The 16,844-nt window shown below is 47.2% G+C and overlaps 1 protein-coding gene across 5 annotated transcripts in view; it reads right to left on the bottom strand.

Moving 5' to 3' along the window:
• The window catches only part of LOC109417649 (uncharacterized), a 696,771-nt gene that overhangs the window by 447,519 nt on the left and 232,408 nt on the right, over positions 1-16,844 (bottom strand). The window lies entirely within an intron of this gene.

Raw genomic sequence — 16,844 nt, forward strand, 5'->3', positions numbered from 1 at the left:
TTCCCCCAGAAGTTTCTTCAGGTATTCGTGTAAAAGTTCCTTCAGGGATTTGTCCAGAAGCCCCTTCAGAGATTCATTTGGAAGTTACTTTAGGGATTCCTGCAGGAGGTTTTTCGGAGTTTTTTTTTTTCAAGGATTTTCTTATTGGCTAATCAGGCATATGTCCAGGATTTCCTTGAAGGATCTCTCATGCAGTTTCTACGGGAAGAATTCCTCCAGGATTTCTTTCGGGGATTCCTCTTGGAAATTCTTCAGAGATTCCTCTAGATTCTTCGAAGAATCTGCCTGGAAATCATTCGGGAATTCCTCCTGGAAATCTTCCAGAGATTCCTCCTGTAGATCCTTCAGGGATTCCTCCTGAAATTTCTACGGGGATTTTTTTGCTAATCCTTCGGGGATTCCTTTTGAAAATCTTTCGGAGATTCCTGCTGGATATCCTTCGATGACTCCTCCAATTCCTGTGGAAATTTCTCCTGAAATTCCTTTAGGGGTTCCTCTTGGAAATCCTTCGGGGATTTCTCCTCGAAATCCTTTGGAGATTATTACTGGAGTTTTTCTGGGCATTCATGCTGAAATTTCTTTGGGAATCCCTGCTGGTATTCTTTCGGGAATTCCTGCTTGAATTCTTCCGTTGATTCCTCGTGGAATTCCTTCGAGGATTTTTTCTGGAATTCTTTAGGGGATACTTCCTGGCATTTCTTCGGGAATTCTTTCTGGAATTTCTACGGGGATTCATCTTGGAATTTCTTCAGAGATCCCTCCTGGAAAACCTTCTGGGATTCCTCCAGTTCCTTCGGGGGTTTCTCCTAGAAATCTTTGGAGGTTTCTTCCTAGAAATCTTTTGGAGATCAACTTCGAATTCCTTTGAGAATTCCTGCTGAATTTCTTTTGGGGATTCTTGCTGGTATTATTTCGGGCATTCCTGCTGGATTTTTTTTTTCAGGGAACAATCTAAATTTTTTCCTGTCTTCGTCTTTTGAATTCTTCTGGGTATTATTGTTGGAATTCTTTTGGGGATTCCTTCCGGAATTCTTCTTGAAAAACCTTCAGGGATTTCTCCTGAAAGTCCTTTAAGGATTCCTCCTCGAAATTCTACGGGGATTCCTCTTCGTATTCCTTTGAGGATTCCTGCTGGAATTCTTTCGAGGATTCAGATTCATTCGAGTATTCCTCCTGTAATTCCTACGAGTATTTCTCGTGGAAATCTTTCGCGGATTCCTTCTGCAATTCCTTCGGTGATTTCTCTTGTAATTCGACGTACAAGATAATGTCATGTTTATTTTTAACACATCGAGACCACTAAAGGTGCTCATCGTTGATGAATACCTAGCTGGCTTTCGTATGGGTCAACTTTGAAATTTCACAATCTGTTCATTGATATTGAATCGTGAAAAGAAAAGTGCTTTGGCAGAAAATGATAATCGCAACGCAGGATGAATCAAAACCTTTTTTTGTTTATGATTATGTGAATTTCAACTTATTGCTCATTTTTCATTTGGATCGAAATCAAGTGTTCGAATCGCAACCGAAGTGTTGCTCGCTGGATAACCTTCTTGTTCAGTCACGAAAGCAGATAAGCTACGAAATACTTAATAATAACATAAGGTGAACCATAAGCTGAAAGATTACATTTATCTAGAGATGTTCGTGCTTAACGGTCTCTAAAATGGCCATAACCGGTAACACTGTTCAGTGCAACCTGCTACTAGCAGGCCGCTTGGATGGGTGCAACATCTCACACGCTACCGCGCGAATGTGTGTCGTGCAACAATACAACATGCTTCTGCGCATAAGCAACCAGCCGTGCCAATCTCTCTCGCGCTCTTATGTTGTGCTACACGGTTACAGAAGTTACACAGATTTGTGTAATACTAGATCAGCCTCACCGCTGTGTCAAATGTACACAGATACTTTTCCGGCTCCAGCGCTGGCATGAAAACAAAATTAACAATTATTTTTGCACTGATCGATTCCTGATAATGCATGTCATCGTTCAGATAAAATTAGTTATGAACTTTGCTCCCATACCAGCGCTAGAGCCAGAAAAGTGACTGTGTACATTTGACACAGGGGTGGAGGCTGATCTAGTAGTACACAAATCTGTGTACATTGTGCACAAGCCTGTGTACATTGTACACAAGCCTGTGTTGTTTCATTTTAGGGTGTAACTGAGTTTGCTAACTGATAGAATGCACTGCTGCAACATGAGAATGCGATGTTATGCCGGACTTAGAGAGGGAGAATATTGACCCACCACGCCAACAGCAGCGTTTGGCGGAAAATATGACGAGGAGAGTATGCTCTGCATCGCCATGTTCCATATTAACAGAGATTCTCAAACTAGATATCATTTTCGTAGACAAAAAAAAAATACTGCGACTGCACTACTGACTGCAATTCTGTCGTGCTTCTTAGTTGCGGTTAGTTGATGACTAATAAGCTGTATTCCAAAGCCAAACATAAGCCTAAACACGGACGGTCAGGGAGACATCCACACTCAGCTGACACCTTACATATCGAACCCATCAACACATGGGCCGGGATCTACGACTTTACTTCCTATCCGAGGGAAGGCGTGATCGGATATTTTTTCTCACTGAAAATTTTCGATGCTTCGTTGAATATCATGACGTTTTCTTTCAGCGATGGCTTCCGCGATACAGCAAAACGGTAAGTTCCACACGTGCATTTTCAGCGAAATGCTCTATTTGCATGAAAACAATCCACTCTCACAACTAACGGATGACCGCCGTCAAATATCAGGATTACCAATTGTTCGGCGACTGCTGTCATGTCTCTCTGTCGCCGAATCTGGCGCTGGGTCTTCGGCGCGGAAACCCAAAAGTGGGAATAAAATTTTGGGGTTTGCGTGCAATACCGACAGCGGATTGAACCTAGACCGACTGGGGTGAGAGGCAACCACGCTTACGACTACACCACCGACGCTGCTATCGAAATCTTATAAAATTCGTATCCTGATTACCAATGCCATTTTTCCTTTTTAACCTGGGTTGGAACTGAATCGGTAAAAAATGCGTAATCAAACAAATGTTAAAAAAGGGGGATTCACTTAACAGCGTAAACTGATTAAACTGATTAAACGTCGCGATCACCAAGGCAATCTTTGATTATGTCATTCGCAAAATCATGATATATTTCAAATAAGCAGAAAATCATGGCTTACGCAGCAATTTAATCTATTTAGTGAGTACCCCTAAAATTGCAATACAAGCGAACCAAACCCGACTGGGGTTGAAACTGTGATCTGATCCTGTTCTAACCCACGTTGTTTTGTTGATCAAGGGTTTACAAATGATGAGTTGAAAGACTGAAATCGCACCACGTGACGGCGATTAGGAATCTGGTTAGTTAGAAAGATTTTCACATTCAAGAAGGGGTCTATTACGGGGTAAAATTCGCAAGATGAATTTTGATATGTCGAGAGATTGTGGAGCCTCGTGGCCGTGCGGTTAGCGTCACCAAGGGTATAATCGTACCATGCCATGGGATGAGGGTTCGATTCCCGCTCCGACTGATGAAACTTTTCACAAGAATGTTTCTTCTTCGTATCCACTGGTGCTCGTAATGTGTGTCGTGTCCGTTGTCTAGTGTTAAGTTTTCGTTCAGTCTGTATACCCTCTGGATGAAGACAGTGTCCCACGCTATGTCCAAAGGGAAGTATTATGAAAATCGAATGTACCTCAAATGTTATTCCATAGGATCGTAGGTTTGGACCTCTAGTTTCAGAATCTGTGCGGTTTAAAACATTTCATCTTGGGTTTTTCGATTTTTGCCTTTCTCGTACACCAAGGTGTACCGAAAGGCTATATGTTCACTCCAAAAACGAAAATTTGATAGAGCCCCCGGAGGGGTCAAGTGTTATATACCAATCGACTCAGCTCGACGAGTTGAGATGATGTCTGTGTGTATGTATGTGTGTGTGTGTGTGTGTATGTATGTGTGTGTGTGTATGTGTACAAAAAGGTCACCTCATTTTTAGATAGTAAATGTGAACCGATTTCAACGACCGATGGTTCATTCGACGGGGTACATTGTCCCATTGTTTCCTATTGAAAATGGTTCAGATCGGTCAAGCCGTTCCGGAGTTATGGCCATATAGGTGTTCCGGACCGGTACCCCAGGAAGGGACCAGGTATGAAAATGCAACAAACCCATGCATGCGACCCATCAAACCACGGCATTTTCGATTATCTGATGAACGGGAAGTAGGAAAATAGTCTCTGACTATGTCTGAACCGGTAGTGTTCCGGAACCGGTTCCGGGTGTCCCGCAGGAAGTGGCCAAATAAGAAAGTGAACATATCCCATGCATGCGACACGTCAAATAGCGGCTTTTTCGATAACCAGTTGGATGGTAAGCAGGAAAATAGTTTCAGACCATGTTTGATCCGGTAGTGTTCCGGAACCGGTTCCGGATGTCCTGTCGGAAGTGGCCATTTAAAAAAGTGAGCCAAACCCAAGCATGCGACACATCAAAGAGCGGCTTTTTCGATAACCAGATAAACGGTAAGCAGGAAAATAGTTTCAAACCTCGTTTGAACCGATAGTGTTCCGGAACCGGTTCCGGATGTCCTGCCGGAAGTGGCCAATTAAAAAAGTGAACCAAACCCAGGCATGCGACACATCAAACAGCGGCTTTTTCGATAACCAGATGAACGGAAAGCAAAAAAAATAGTTTCAGACCATGTTTGATCCGGTAGTGTTCCAGAACCGGTTCCGGATGTCCTGCCGAAGGTGGCCAATTAAAAAAGTGTACCAAACCTAGGCATGCGACACATCAAAGAGCGGCTTTTTCGATAACCAGATGAACGGTAAGCAGGAAAATAGTTTAAAAACCTCGTTTGAACCGATAGTGTTCCGGAACCGGTTCCGGATGTCCTGCCGGAAGTGGCCAATTAAAAAAGTGAACTAAACCCAGGCATGCGACACATCAAAGAGCGGCTTTTTCGATAACCAGATGAACGATAAGCAAGAAAATAGTTTCAGACCATATCTGAACTAATTGTATTCCGGAACCGGTTCCGAATGTTCTGCCGGAAGTGGCCAAGTAAAAAGGTGAACCAAACCCAGGCATGTGACACATCAAAGAGCGGCTTTTTCGATAACCAGATGAATGGGTCTCTAGTTAGCCTAGTGGTTCAGGCTATGGATCGCCAATCCGGAGACGGCGGGTTCGATTCCCGTTTCGGTCGGGAAAATTTTCTCGGCTCCCTGGGCATAGTGTATCATTGTCCTTGCCTCACAATATACAAATTCATGCAAATGGTAGGCAAAGAAAGCCCTTCAATTAATTACTGTGGAAATGCTCAAAGAACACTAAGTTGAAGCGAGGCAGGCCAAGCAATGGTAAGCCAGCAATGGAGGCAGGCCAAGAATGGTAAGCAGGAAAATAGTTTCATACCGTATCTAAACCGGTTGTGTTCCGGAACCGGTTCCAGGTGTCCCGTCGGAAGTGACCAATTAAAAAACTAAACCAAACCCATGCATGCGAAACATCAAATCATCAAAAATGTTCGTAAACCAGATAAACGTGCAGCAAGAAAATAGTCTCTGACCACACATAAGATTACCGGCAGTGTTGCAGAATCAGGATTGGATCCATTGCTGAAATTAAGCAGGAAAACAAAATCGCAGGTGAACAAAACAAGCGATTATTATGTGTAACGAACAAAATCATGATAAAAATTTAAGCGATCTTCTTGTACCGACTTTTCGAACCCTCTAAGCAGAATACCCTCTTCGAATGAGTGTAATCAGTTTCGTACCTTTTAATTCCGCCTTATATTGCTTATCCTGTGACAGATACACGTATTTCGACTACCACTTGTATTCTTCCTCAATGGATAACTGACACTGAGGAAGATTACAAATGGTAGTCGAAATACGCGTATCTGTCACAGGATAAGCAACATAGGGCGGAATTAATAGGTACGAAACTGATTACACTCGTTTAAGCGATCATGTCAAATTACATCATTATAGATTCCTGAGGCGTCATTATGCAGTAGGATGAATCAACGTTGTATGGAAAAAATTAAATTTTATAGCGCCAATCCCCTTTTGCGTCTAAAATTTCTGCGAACAATTTTGATGCAACTGGTTGAGCCCTCGCGCTCTGTAACAAGGTTGAAATTTGAATGGGCTTTAATAGGGGAAATTTCGCTTGCTTGCACTTTTTTGTCAAATTTTACATGAATCTTATAACTAATGATAATAAAATATAGGCTAAAGTGCGCAGAAAAAAAATTGCCGAAATGTCTTGATAATGATCGGCCTCCAGTGCTAGTGAAGGTGGTCAAGCAGTCAACTGAGAGATTTGATATTTTTCAGCTCGGCCTATACGTTTAACATAGCGCCGGAATATGAGCCATCAATAAGTTTCCAAATTGAATTATGGCTTGCTTTTCTGAATAAGGCTGACACAAATTTCGATTTTCTCTTAAGTCCAGAGGGGTCCTCCCTTGGAAATTTTGGTCGAAATTCGACATTTTGAAGAAGTGCACAAATAAATAAACCAATATTTTTTTCAATTTTAAAGTGAAATTAGAGTCTTCCAGCAGTTTTTTTTTATCAAAACCGATAAGTTAAGCGGTTTTACTTATTTTTTTTAGATTTTTTTCATCAAATACATTTATTATTTATCAACTCCACTCCACATTGACGAGTCAATGACCACTGTGACAAAAGAAGAAAATGAGATTTATTCCGTTCTAGAGTATTCTCAGGATTCAGGAACACTTCGGCTTATGGTCGGAAAAAAAATGTTGAGTACATATTCGACGAGAAAGGCACTATCACCACTAGGTGGATTAATCTGGTTTTTTTTATTTTTTTTCCTATTTTCCCATACAAATGGCGAAAAAAGTTATTTTAAGGTTAATTTCATCCCATATAAAAATGTATAAAAAAAACCCAAGATGGATTATTTTAAATCACACATATTCTGAATCTGAAGGTCCAAAAATGCGGTTCAAGCGAATAAAATTTGAGGTACATTCACTTTTCATAATACTTCCCTTTGGACATAGCGTGTGTCCGTGTCTTTTAAAAAATATAATTGGGCTATAACTCCCGATTATTAAGTTTCATGATTAATTTGAATCTCAACAAAATGAAGCAGATACCATTTGTTCATTTAGTCGAATGGAAATAAGTAACAAACAATTAAACATTTCACGATGCGTAAAATATATTCATGACAGAGGATCAAATGACTAAAGAGAGGTTTCCAAACAACAATGAATGTGGCGAGACGAGAAAGTTAAAGGGAGAATTTCAATCTTCACTTTGGATGTTCGTTGTTTTATTACAGGTTTCAGAAGGTGGTCCGAAGAGGTTCCAGGAGAATGCTACAAAAGAGTTCCAGGGGCTAAAGTAGCATTTAAGCAGTTTGAGAGCCAGGGACCTCCACAAATGCCCTAAAACTTTCATGGCGCATTCCTGCAACTAACTTATATAAACGCCCTTAAATCCTCCCTAATACCTTCTGAGGTGCTTCCGAGACCCTTTGAATTGCCCTGGATTCTTCAAATAAATTCTACACTACTGCAATGCTCTGCAACTCTCTTTTAAGGCGACACTGAGTGCAGTTTTTGTTTTTCTTTTAATAAATAACGGATTAATATTTTCAAAGTCAGTTTCCATACACAGAGGAAGGATCAAGGTACCGTCAGTCGGAGTGGCATTGGGCCTAGGGGGTAACTTGAGAATCAACAAAGATGTTTTAACGCGCAGGTAGGAAGGGAGGAAATGTACAGACCGGTAATCGGGCGAAACAGCCTGCACGCCGTATCGAATGATAACAGCCAGCGATGCGTAAACTTTGCAGCCTCCCGTGCTATGGTAGTTCAAAGCACCTTTTTCTCCCGCAAAGATATCCACAAAGCCACCTGGAGATCACACGACCATCAAACACAAAACCAAATCGACCACGTTTTAATCGACGGTAAATTCTTCTCGGATATAACCAATGTCCGCACATACCGCAGTACGAATATAGATTCGGATCACTACTTAGTCGCTGTATGCATGCGCTCAAAACTTTCGACAGTTATCACCACGCGTCGAAGTCGAACGCCGCGGCTCAACATCGAGCAACTTCGTAACGTAGATGTGGCTCAAGACTACGCGCAGCAGCTAGCAGTGGCCCTACCAATGGAAGAGCAGCTTGGCGTAGCTACACTTTTTTTTTTTTCCTTCTAAACCATAGGGGGATAATCTGCACAACAGACACCCTAACAGAAGGTTAGGGTAGTGTAGGTCTGACAGGCCGTCTTCTACAACAAAAGTAAAATCCAGGACTACTCTCTCCTCGTACCCACTAAACCATTCCTATGGTCGCCAAACCCTACGTCTCTCCGGAACCACCAAGAAAGTATTGCTTCAGAGAGGGGCTAGTGCACATCGCACCCACAAGGTTAGCTGCGTAGCCTGCAGCAACGAACATCGATGGCTCGCTTTGGAGAGTCCATCACGGTAGCATGCTGGCGCTTAGCCAGTTTCCCGAGTGGTCCTCGCCACTCCCTTTGTCCTCGGAAGGCGGGCAGGGTCAACCCCGCCCGCGCCCTACTGCTGAGCGGACATCAAGAACTGATGCCCACGTGCAACCCGATCTGACCTGCCCGCAAAGGAAGGGTATCACTACTCTTCAGGCCCTATCAGATGCACCCGTAGGTTGCAGACAGCAGGATCTCACCTACCCCGACCCTTGCCGGGGACCCCTTTCCAACCGCGGGCTCGGATCCAACCCAGTAGACCGACGCCACGACAGCACCGCTACCGGGACTTCCTCTCCGCGGCCACTTAATCGTTGTAAGGGTCGATCTCGACCGCAGGGCACCGGTATGACCTACGAAGCCGACTCCGAACCCCTGGACCACCTCTTGTACTGCATCTGGACTAGCCATTCTCCGAGTCCACGCGCCACCTCCTCTGTAGCTCCCAGACGATGTGGGTAATAGCCGTTGAAACGGCGTTCCAGCCAAACTCATCCATACACATCCTCTGGACCAAGTTGTCCGGAGTTGTGTCCTCCCCGCATGTGGCAAGCATGCGGTCACGCATTGTGCGAAAACGCGGGCACACGAACAAAACGTGTTCCGCCGTTTCCTCTAAACCATTGCACACTGGGCATTCGGGAGAATCCGCATGCCCGAAACGGTGTAGATACTGTCGGAAGCAACCATGTCCTGTAAGGACCTGTGTCAGGTGGAATGTGACTTCCCCATGGCGCCTATTAATCCAACTATCTACCCTCGGTATCAACCTATAGGTCCACCTTCCTTTGGTGGAACTGTCCCACGCGCGCTGCCATTTGACCATAGAGGCCATCCTGACAGTCCTGCGTATGCCTCTTGTGCCGCGCATTTCGAAGCACTCCATGTCCTCACTGATAAGAATGCTGATAGGCACCATACCAGTAATGACGCAGAGAGCGTCGTGTGACACGGTACGGTACGCGCTCGCAACCCTCAGGCACATAAGCCTGTAAGTACTTTCCAGCTTCCGTCGGTAGCATTTAGTACTTAGCGCGGTGCCCCACGCCGGGCCGCCATACCTAAGTATGGACGTAGCAACACTAGCCAGAAGCTTGCGCTTACTGGCGTACACCGCAGAGCTATTGGACATCATCCGGGACAGTGCCGCAATAGCTGTGGAGGCTCTTTTACAGGCATAATCGACGTGGCTACCGAAGGTAAGCTTATCGTCGATCATCACGCCCAAGTGTTTGACGGGGCGCTTTGACAGGATAGTACAGTCCCCTACACTGATCTCCGTCTGCTGCTCCGACTTCAGGTTGTTAACAACCGTCACCTCTGTCTTGTGGTGAGCCAGCTCCAGTTTCCTGGACCGCATCCACGCCTCCACAACCTTGATCGAGTGGTTGGTAGTCAACTTTACCTCCTCGATCGTTTCACCGTAGACTTCGAGCGTAATGTCGTCGGCAAATCCGACAATCACCACTCCCACTGGATACTCTAACCTCAACAATGATCCCCTCCAACATCTCTGGAGATTGCTCTGTAGGAGCCATCACACCTCTCGTCTTGGCCATAACGATCCTGTAGGCGTCACCCCACGGGTTCGTATTGGCACTCTGACAGAGACCCTCAAAGCAGGCCTTTTTGCTTGCTCTTATCTCGGTCTTAAGCGCGGCTTTTGCAGCGGCGAACACCACCCGCCGTTCGTTTCGCTCTTCCTCTGATCGTGCTCGCTGCATCCGCCGCCTAGCCCGTAGGCAGGCGCGGCGCAGGTCCGCAATCGCGTCGGTCCACCAGTAAGCCGATGGCCTCCCATTTCTAGGGTGGACTCGCCTAGGCATGGTCGCATCACACGCACGTGAGAGCACCGCTACCAGCTCGTCGCCGTCTAAACCGATTAAGTTTCGCTCACGGCGGAGCGCCTCCCTAAATACCCCTTCGTCGAAGTATGATGTCTTCCACCTGCGAGGGCTTGGCCTTGGCCTAGCCGCCTCTTCTTCTATCCGCTGTCTGCTGTTATTGTAGTCGATACTGTAGCGAACCGCCAGGTGGTCGCTGTGAGTGTAGCCATCATCTACTCTCCAGTTCGAACTACTTGTTAGGCCAGGACTACAAAAGGTCACGTCAATAATTGACTCCGCTCCGTTTCGACTAAAGGTACTCTTGGTACCGGCACACGGTGTCAAAATTTCGATTATTATCGAACTTTCATGTACCTCGGATTTTTCTTCAGAGAATGTCAGATTTGCGGCTAAATAGTACGAATTGAAAGTTTGAAAATATTCCATCGAGGAAATTTTGATTTAGCTAAGTTTTTGGCTATTCTCCATACTAAAATTAAATAAATACTATTTTAGCCTAAAATACGTTCCATACAAAATGTATGGAAAAATTTTCGCCGATGAAATATTTTCTAGTGTTCCGATTATGAATATATAGCCCAAATGCTAGTCATTTTCGAAGAAAAATACGAGGTACATGAAAGTTCGATAATAATCGAGATTTTGACACCGTGCGGCATTAGCCAAGTCGACATCTAAGATGGCCAGTGTTTCTAGCAGGATCTGACCCCGCTGGTTCGTGAAACGGCTTCCCCATTCCACGGCCCAGGCATTAAAGTCGCCCGCTATTACCACCGGCCTTCGCCCTGTTAGCACGGTCGTTAGGCGGTCCAGCATTTGCGTGAACTGCTAGATCGGCCACCGCGGAGGCGCATAACAGCTACAGAAGAAGACCCCGTTTACTTTGGCGACCACGAAGCCCTCATAGGTAGTAGACACCAACTCCTGAACGGGGTATTTACCCGTCGTCCATATCGCCGCCATTTTTCTGGTCCCATCCGCGACCCAGTTGCCGTTGCCGGCGGGTACTCGGTATGGGTCCGATATGATGGCGATATCCGTCTCCCACTCAGAAACTGCCTGACAAAGCAGTTGCTGAGCCGCATCACAGTGGTTCAGGTTCAGCTGCGTCACCTGCACTGTGATTTGTTGTTCACTGCGGCTTTCTTGAAGGCCGGGCACCTTGGACCACCCATCGGATGTCTGTTGTTCGAGGATTTCCCGGTACAGATCATGCAGATGGGCGGACTCGTGCAGCTTTGGGCCTTATGACCTTCAGCGCCGCATCGCCTGCACAGTTTGCGCCTGTCGGGGCCTTTGCAGTCCCACGACTTGTGTCCTGGTTCCAGACACCTGAAGCAAACCTCTGGTGGCTCGTGGAATGTCAGGTGACATACACACCAACCCACCTTTATGCTCCCTACTTTAACGGACTTTTTGACGTCCGCCACAGGTAGCTGAACCAAAGCTATCTGTGTCCCTGCTGGCCCTTTCCGTAGCTTAACGGCTGCGGCGGCCACCTGCACATCGCACTGTTGCCGCAGTGCCGTGACGAGCTCTTCCACTTCGGTGATCTCATCGATGTCCTTGACCTTCAGAGTCGCCTCATGTGTCAGAGCCCTCACCTGCACACCCTCACCAAGGACCTCTTCTGCCAGCCTCTTATAGGCGGCGCCCTTGTGCTCCTTCTGGCGCTTCAGCTCCAGGATCATCTCGCCCGTACGAGTACGTCTAATACTGCGTACGTCGGCTCCAAGACCCTCAAGCTTGGCGTCGCTTCGCATCATCTTCAAGACGTCCGAGTACTTGGACTGTTCCGTCTTGATGACGATAGCGTCGCCTTTCTCGCGCTTGGCACCTGCCCTCCTACGCCTTGGCTTGGCGTCCTGCGCTACTACCTGCGGATTCGCCTTCTTCTTCCTCTTCCGCTCTACCTTCGTCCAAGGGGGGTCCTCCCCTTGGATCGCCCAACTCTGTGGCTGTTGAGGGCCCACTAGCGGTCGCAACCCCTTGTTCCCATCGTTCCGGGACGGGCCAGCCTTTTCAGGCCCACCCTTCCCAGCTTTCCGGGAACCCTGGCTGGGGTCCGACCTTCCGGCATTATTACCGACTTTCGGGGTAATGATTCGCCTGGCCTTGCGGGCACCGCCAGACAGCTCCTCGCCTGACGGTTGCCTCGCCCGCTTCTGCGATTGCTTGCCCCGTTTGTCGCGAGCAGTCGCTTCCGCCTTATTCGGACTTCCTGCGAAGGAGAAGGCCTCCGTTTGGGTAAACTTCGGCACTTTCTCATTTGCAGGCTCCGCTGCTGCAGCAGTCAGCAACGCGAGTGCCGCGTGCTCCTGCTTGGCATCGTCGATCGACGCCCTAAGTCGAAGCAAGGCTGTTTTCAGGTCCTTGCTTATGTTCGACTTAGTGGACGCAAAGTCGATGATTTTGCCAAGCTGCTGCTCAGCCACCTCTATTGCGGACCGTCCTTTGGATCCTCGGTTGACGGCCCTCAACAACCACGCTCCGTCCATAACCTCCACCGGCTGGCTTGCCGGGAAGTGGACTGGAGCACCCACGCTTGAGCTGCGTACGCAACTCCCAGCGCCTATCTCCTCACTTCTCCTTGTCGGAGATCTCATCAACCCGCTTCTTGCGAAGGGGTTGATCCCACCACTATTTCCACCTAGATTCTGATTTTTATTTGACTTCATGATTAAATCCCACGAGTAGCACGGGAAAGAATGTCCACCACGCCAGAGCCCTGCATTAACGCGGTAAGGGACAGCTTACTGTGGGGGGTGCCCAGGTACCCCACAGGCTTCGTTAAAGATCGAGCATCTTTTTCACCCCCTCGATCACTCATTCCTCAGCACGGGTCGCTTGACACCTTGAATTGGGGTTAGTAGACCTATTCTTAGCCGGCGACTACGCGGCTGACTCGCAAGCGGGGGGCTGCGTCAGGCCCCAGGACTTTCGTCCCTGCTGCCTCAGGCGTAGCTACACTTGAAGATGGCTGGAGGGACATCCGATCCGCCATAGGTAGTATCTCGGCTACAGCACTAGCCTTTGCGACTCCGCATCACAGAAACGACTGGTACCACGGCGAATGTGAACAGTTAAAAAACGAGAAGAATGCAGCCTGGGTGAGAATGCTTCAACACCGTACGAGAGCGAATGAGGCGCGTTACAGATATGCGCGGAACAAGCAGAACTCAGTCTTCCGGATGAAGAAGCGCCAGCAGGAAGAACGAGATCGCGAAGCGATGGAAGAGCTGTACTGCGCTAAGGACACACGAAAGTTTTACGAGAAGCTGAACCGCTCGCGCAGAGGCTTTGTGCCACAAGCCGACATGTGCCGAGATAATCACAGGAATATTCTCACGAGCGGGCACGGTAAAGGCTGGGTATGCTGCGCAATTCAGATCCCATTGTGATCCACTAGCCTCTGCCCAGCAACTCCTATTCCTACCTCCTCGCGGTACCGGCCGGAAACTATGAGCAACCTTAGGGAAGATCGGGTAACCAACCCCGGTGGGAACTTTGGTCGTAGGTTGACAGAGAAGGGGGGAGGGAGGTTCGCTTCGGCAAACCTGAGCGTCTGTTCTCCAGGAGAAGCGGCTCACAACGGCGTCTGATCCCCATGTTAGGGGCGGCTGATCTACGTCCAAGTGCCAGGGAAGGACTCTAAGCTCAACTGTGCACTATGGTCTCCGGAAAGTACGGGGTTGATGACAGGCCCCACCAGCCAGCCATAAAAAACCATTGTAACGGAAAATCAACAACAGAACAATACGAACCGAGACCAACGGCAACGACCCCAGCGAACAAAATGGACTTGCGATTGGAAACTCGGTACGTGGAACTGCCGATCTCTCAACTTCATTGGGAGCACCCGCATACTCGCCGATCTACTGAAGGACCGCGGGTTCGGCAGCGTAGCGCTGCAGGAGGTGTGTTGGACAGAATCCATGGTGCGAACGTTGAGAGGTAATCATAGGTACCATCTAACAGAGCTGCGGCAACATACGCGAGCTGGGAACAGCTTTCATCGTGATGGGTGATATGCAGAAGCGCGTGATCGGTTGGTGGCCGATCGACGAAAGAATGTGCAAGTTGAGGATCAAGGGCCGATTCTTCAACTTCAGCATAATAAACGTGTACAGCCCACACTCCGGAAGTACTGATGATGACAAGGACGCATTTTATGCGCAGCTCGAACGCGAGTACGATCGCTGCCCAAGCCACGACGTCAAGATCATCATAGGAGATTTGAACGCTCAGGTAGGCCAGGAGGAGGAATTCAGACCGACGATTGGTAAGTTCAGCGCCCACCAGCAAACGAACGAAAATGGCCTACGACTCATTGATTTCGCCGCCTCCAAAAATATGGCCATACGTAGATTTTCACCGTAGTAATTACGCTAAATTCGGTCCACTAAATCAAATGATGTCCACTTATAATCAACATTGTGAAAGGATTGATCTTACCATGACGCGGACAAAATTGAAAAAATACTTTTATGATACTCAAAATCAAGGAACTTAATAAATATTGTTAAGTGGAATAGTGCAATATAAAATGTACAACTAAGCTTACTTATGTAACTAACGGTCTACGAATGATTGACGTCAAATAAATAAATAAATTAGGGCCGGTCACTGTAATACTTATAATTCATCTTCAATGAACTGAAAGCATTAATAATGATCAGAAAAACGTAGCACCTTTTTCCAACACAGCCTCCCTTATCGTTACACCTGGAGATCACCACAGCAGATGGAATCGCAAATCGACCACGTTCTGATTGACGGACCTGAACGGCGCGCGCGTGGAGAACGTAGGCATGGGAGCCCACGGCAGCGGAGGAAACAACGACGCCAGTGCAGTGGAGGACGGAAATGAACCAACCCCCACGCTGAGGGAAGTTAAGGATGCCATTCACCAGCTCAAAACTAACAAAGCAGCTGGTAAGGATGGTATCGCAGCTGAACTCATCAAGATGGGCCCAGAAAAGTTGGCCACCTGTCTGCATCGGCTGATAGTCAGGATCTGGGAAACCGAACAGCTACCGGAGGAGTGGAAGAAAGGGGTAATCTGCCCCATTCACAAGAAAGGCGACCATTTGGAATGTGAGAACTTCAGGGCGATCACTATTTTGAATGCTGCCTACAAAGTGCTATCCCAGATCATTTTCCGTCCTTCGTGGGAAGTTATCAAGCCGGTTTCATCGACGGCTGGTCGACAACGGACCAGATCTTCACCATACGGTAAATCCTCCAGAAATGCCGTGAATACCAGGTCCCAACGCATCACCTGTTCATCGACTTTAAAGCGCTATACGACAGTATCAACCGTGCAGAGCTTTGGAGAGGACAAAAACGGCTTTCCTGGGAAGCTGACTAGACTGATCAAAGCAACGATGGACGGTGTGCAAAACTGTGTAAGGGTTTCTGGTGAACTATCCAGTTCATTCGAATCTCGCTGGGGACTGCGATAAGGTGATGGACTCTCATGCCTACTCTTCAACATCGCTCTGGAAGGTGTGATGCGACGAGCCGGGCTTAACATCCGGGGAACGATTTTTACAAAATCCGGTCAATTTGTGTGCTTTGCGGACGACGTGGAAATTTTCGCCAGAACATTTGGAACGGTGGCAGAGCTGTACAGCTGCCTGAAACGCGAAGCAGCAAAGGTAGGATTGGTGGTGAATGCCTCAAAAACAAAGTTCATGCTGGTTGGCGGAACCGAACACGACCGGATCCGTCTGGGTAGTAGTGTTACGATAGACGGGGATACTTTCGAGGTGGTGGAGGAATTCGTCTACCTCGGATCCTTACTGACGGCTGACAACAACGTGAGCCGTGAAATTCGGAGGCGCATCATCAGCGGAAGTCGGGCCTACTACGGGCTCCAGAAGAAACTGCGGTCGAAAAAGATTCACCCACGCATCAAATGCACCATATACAAACGCAAGCCGGAAGGATACGATGGGCAGGGCATGTGTTGCAAGAATGCCGGACAAAAATCCTGCAAAGTTGGTGTTTGCGACAGATCCGGTTGGCACAAGAAGGCGTGGAGCACAGAGAGCACGATGGGCGGATCAGGTGGAGCTTGACTTGGCGAGCAACGGGCGTGACCGAACGGCAGCCACGAACCGTGTTTTATGGAGAAACATTGTTGATTCAGTTTTATATTGAATTTGATGTAATACTAAGTAAATGAAGTGAATAATCCAAAAACACCTGGAAATAAGACGTAAATGCAGATAATTCTGTCATCCCGAGAGGAAAAAGACAAACTTGTGCAATCGTTGAATAATTAGTCCATATTGGGAGAATAACGATTAATTGTGGCACTTCCTCACAAAAAAAAATTAACATGATCGAGAATCATCGCTTCCAGATTTCACCTTTCAAGTCAGATTACACTCACTGTGTACTTCATCGCATTTGTGGTGGTGGAGTAGAGCGCAGGGCTCTCACGCGGCGGCTACTGGTTTGAATCCAATGGTCGT

The sequence above is a fragment of the Aedes albopictus genome, chromosome 2 (assembly GCF_035046485.1).
Source record: "Aedes albopictus strain Foshan chromosome 2, AalbF5, whole genome shotgun sequence".
NCBI classification, from domain to species: Eukaryota; Metazoa; Arthropoda; class Insecta; order Diptera; family Culicidae; genus Aedes; species Aedes albopictus.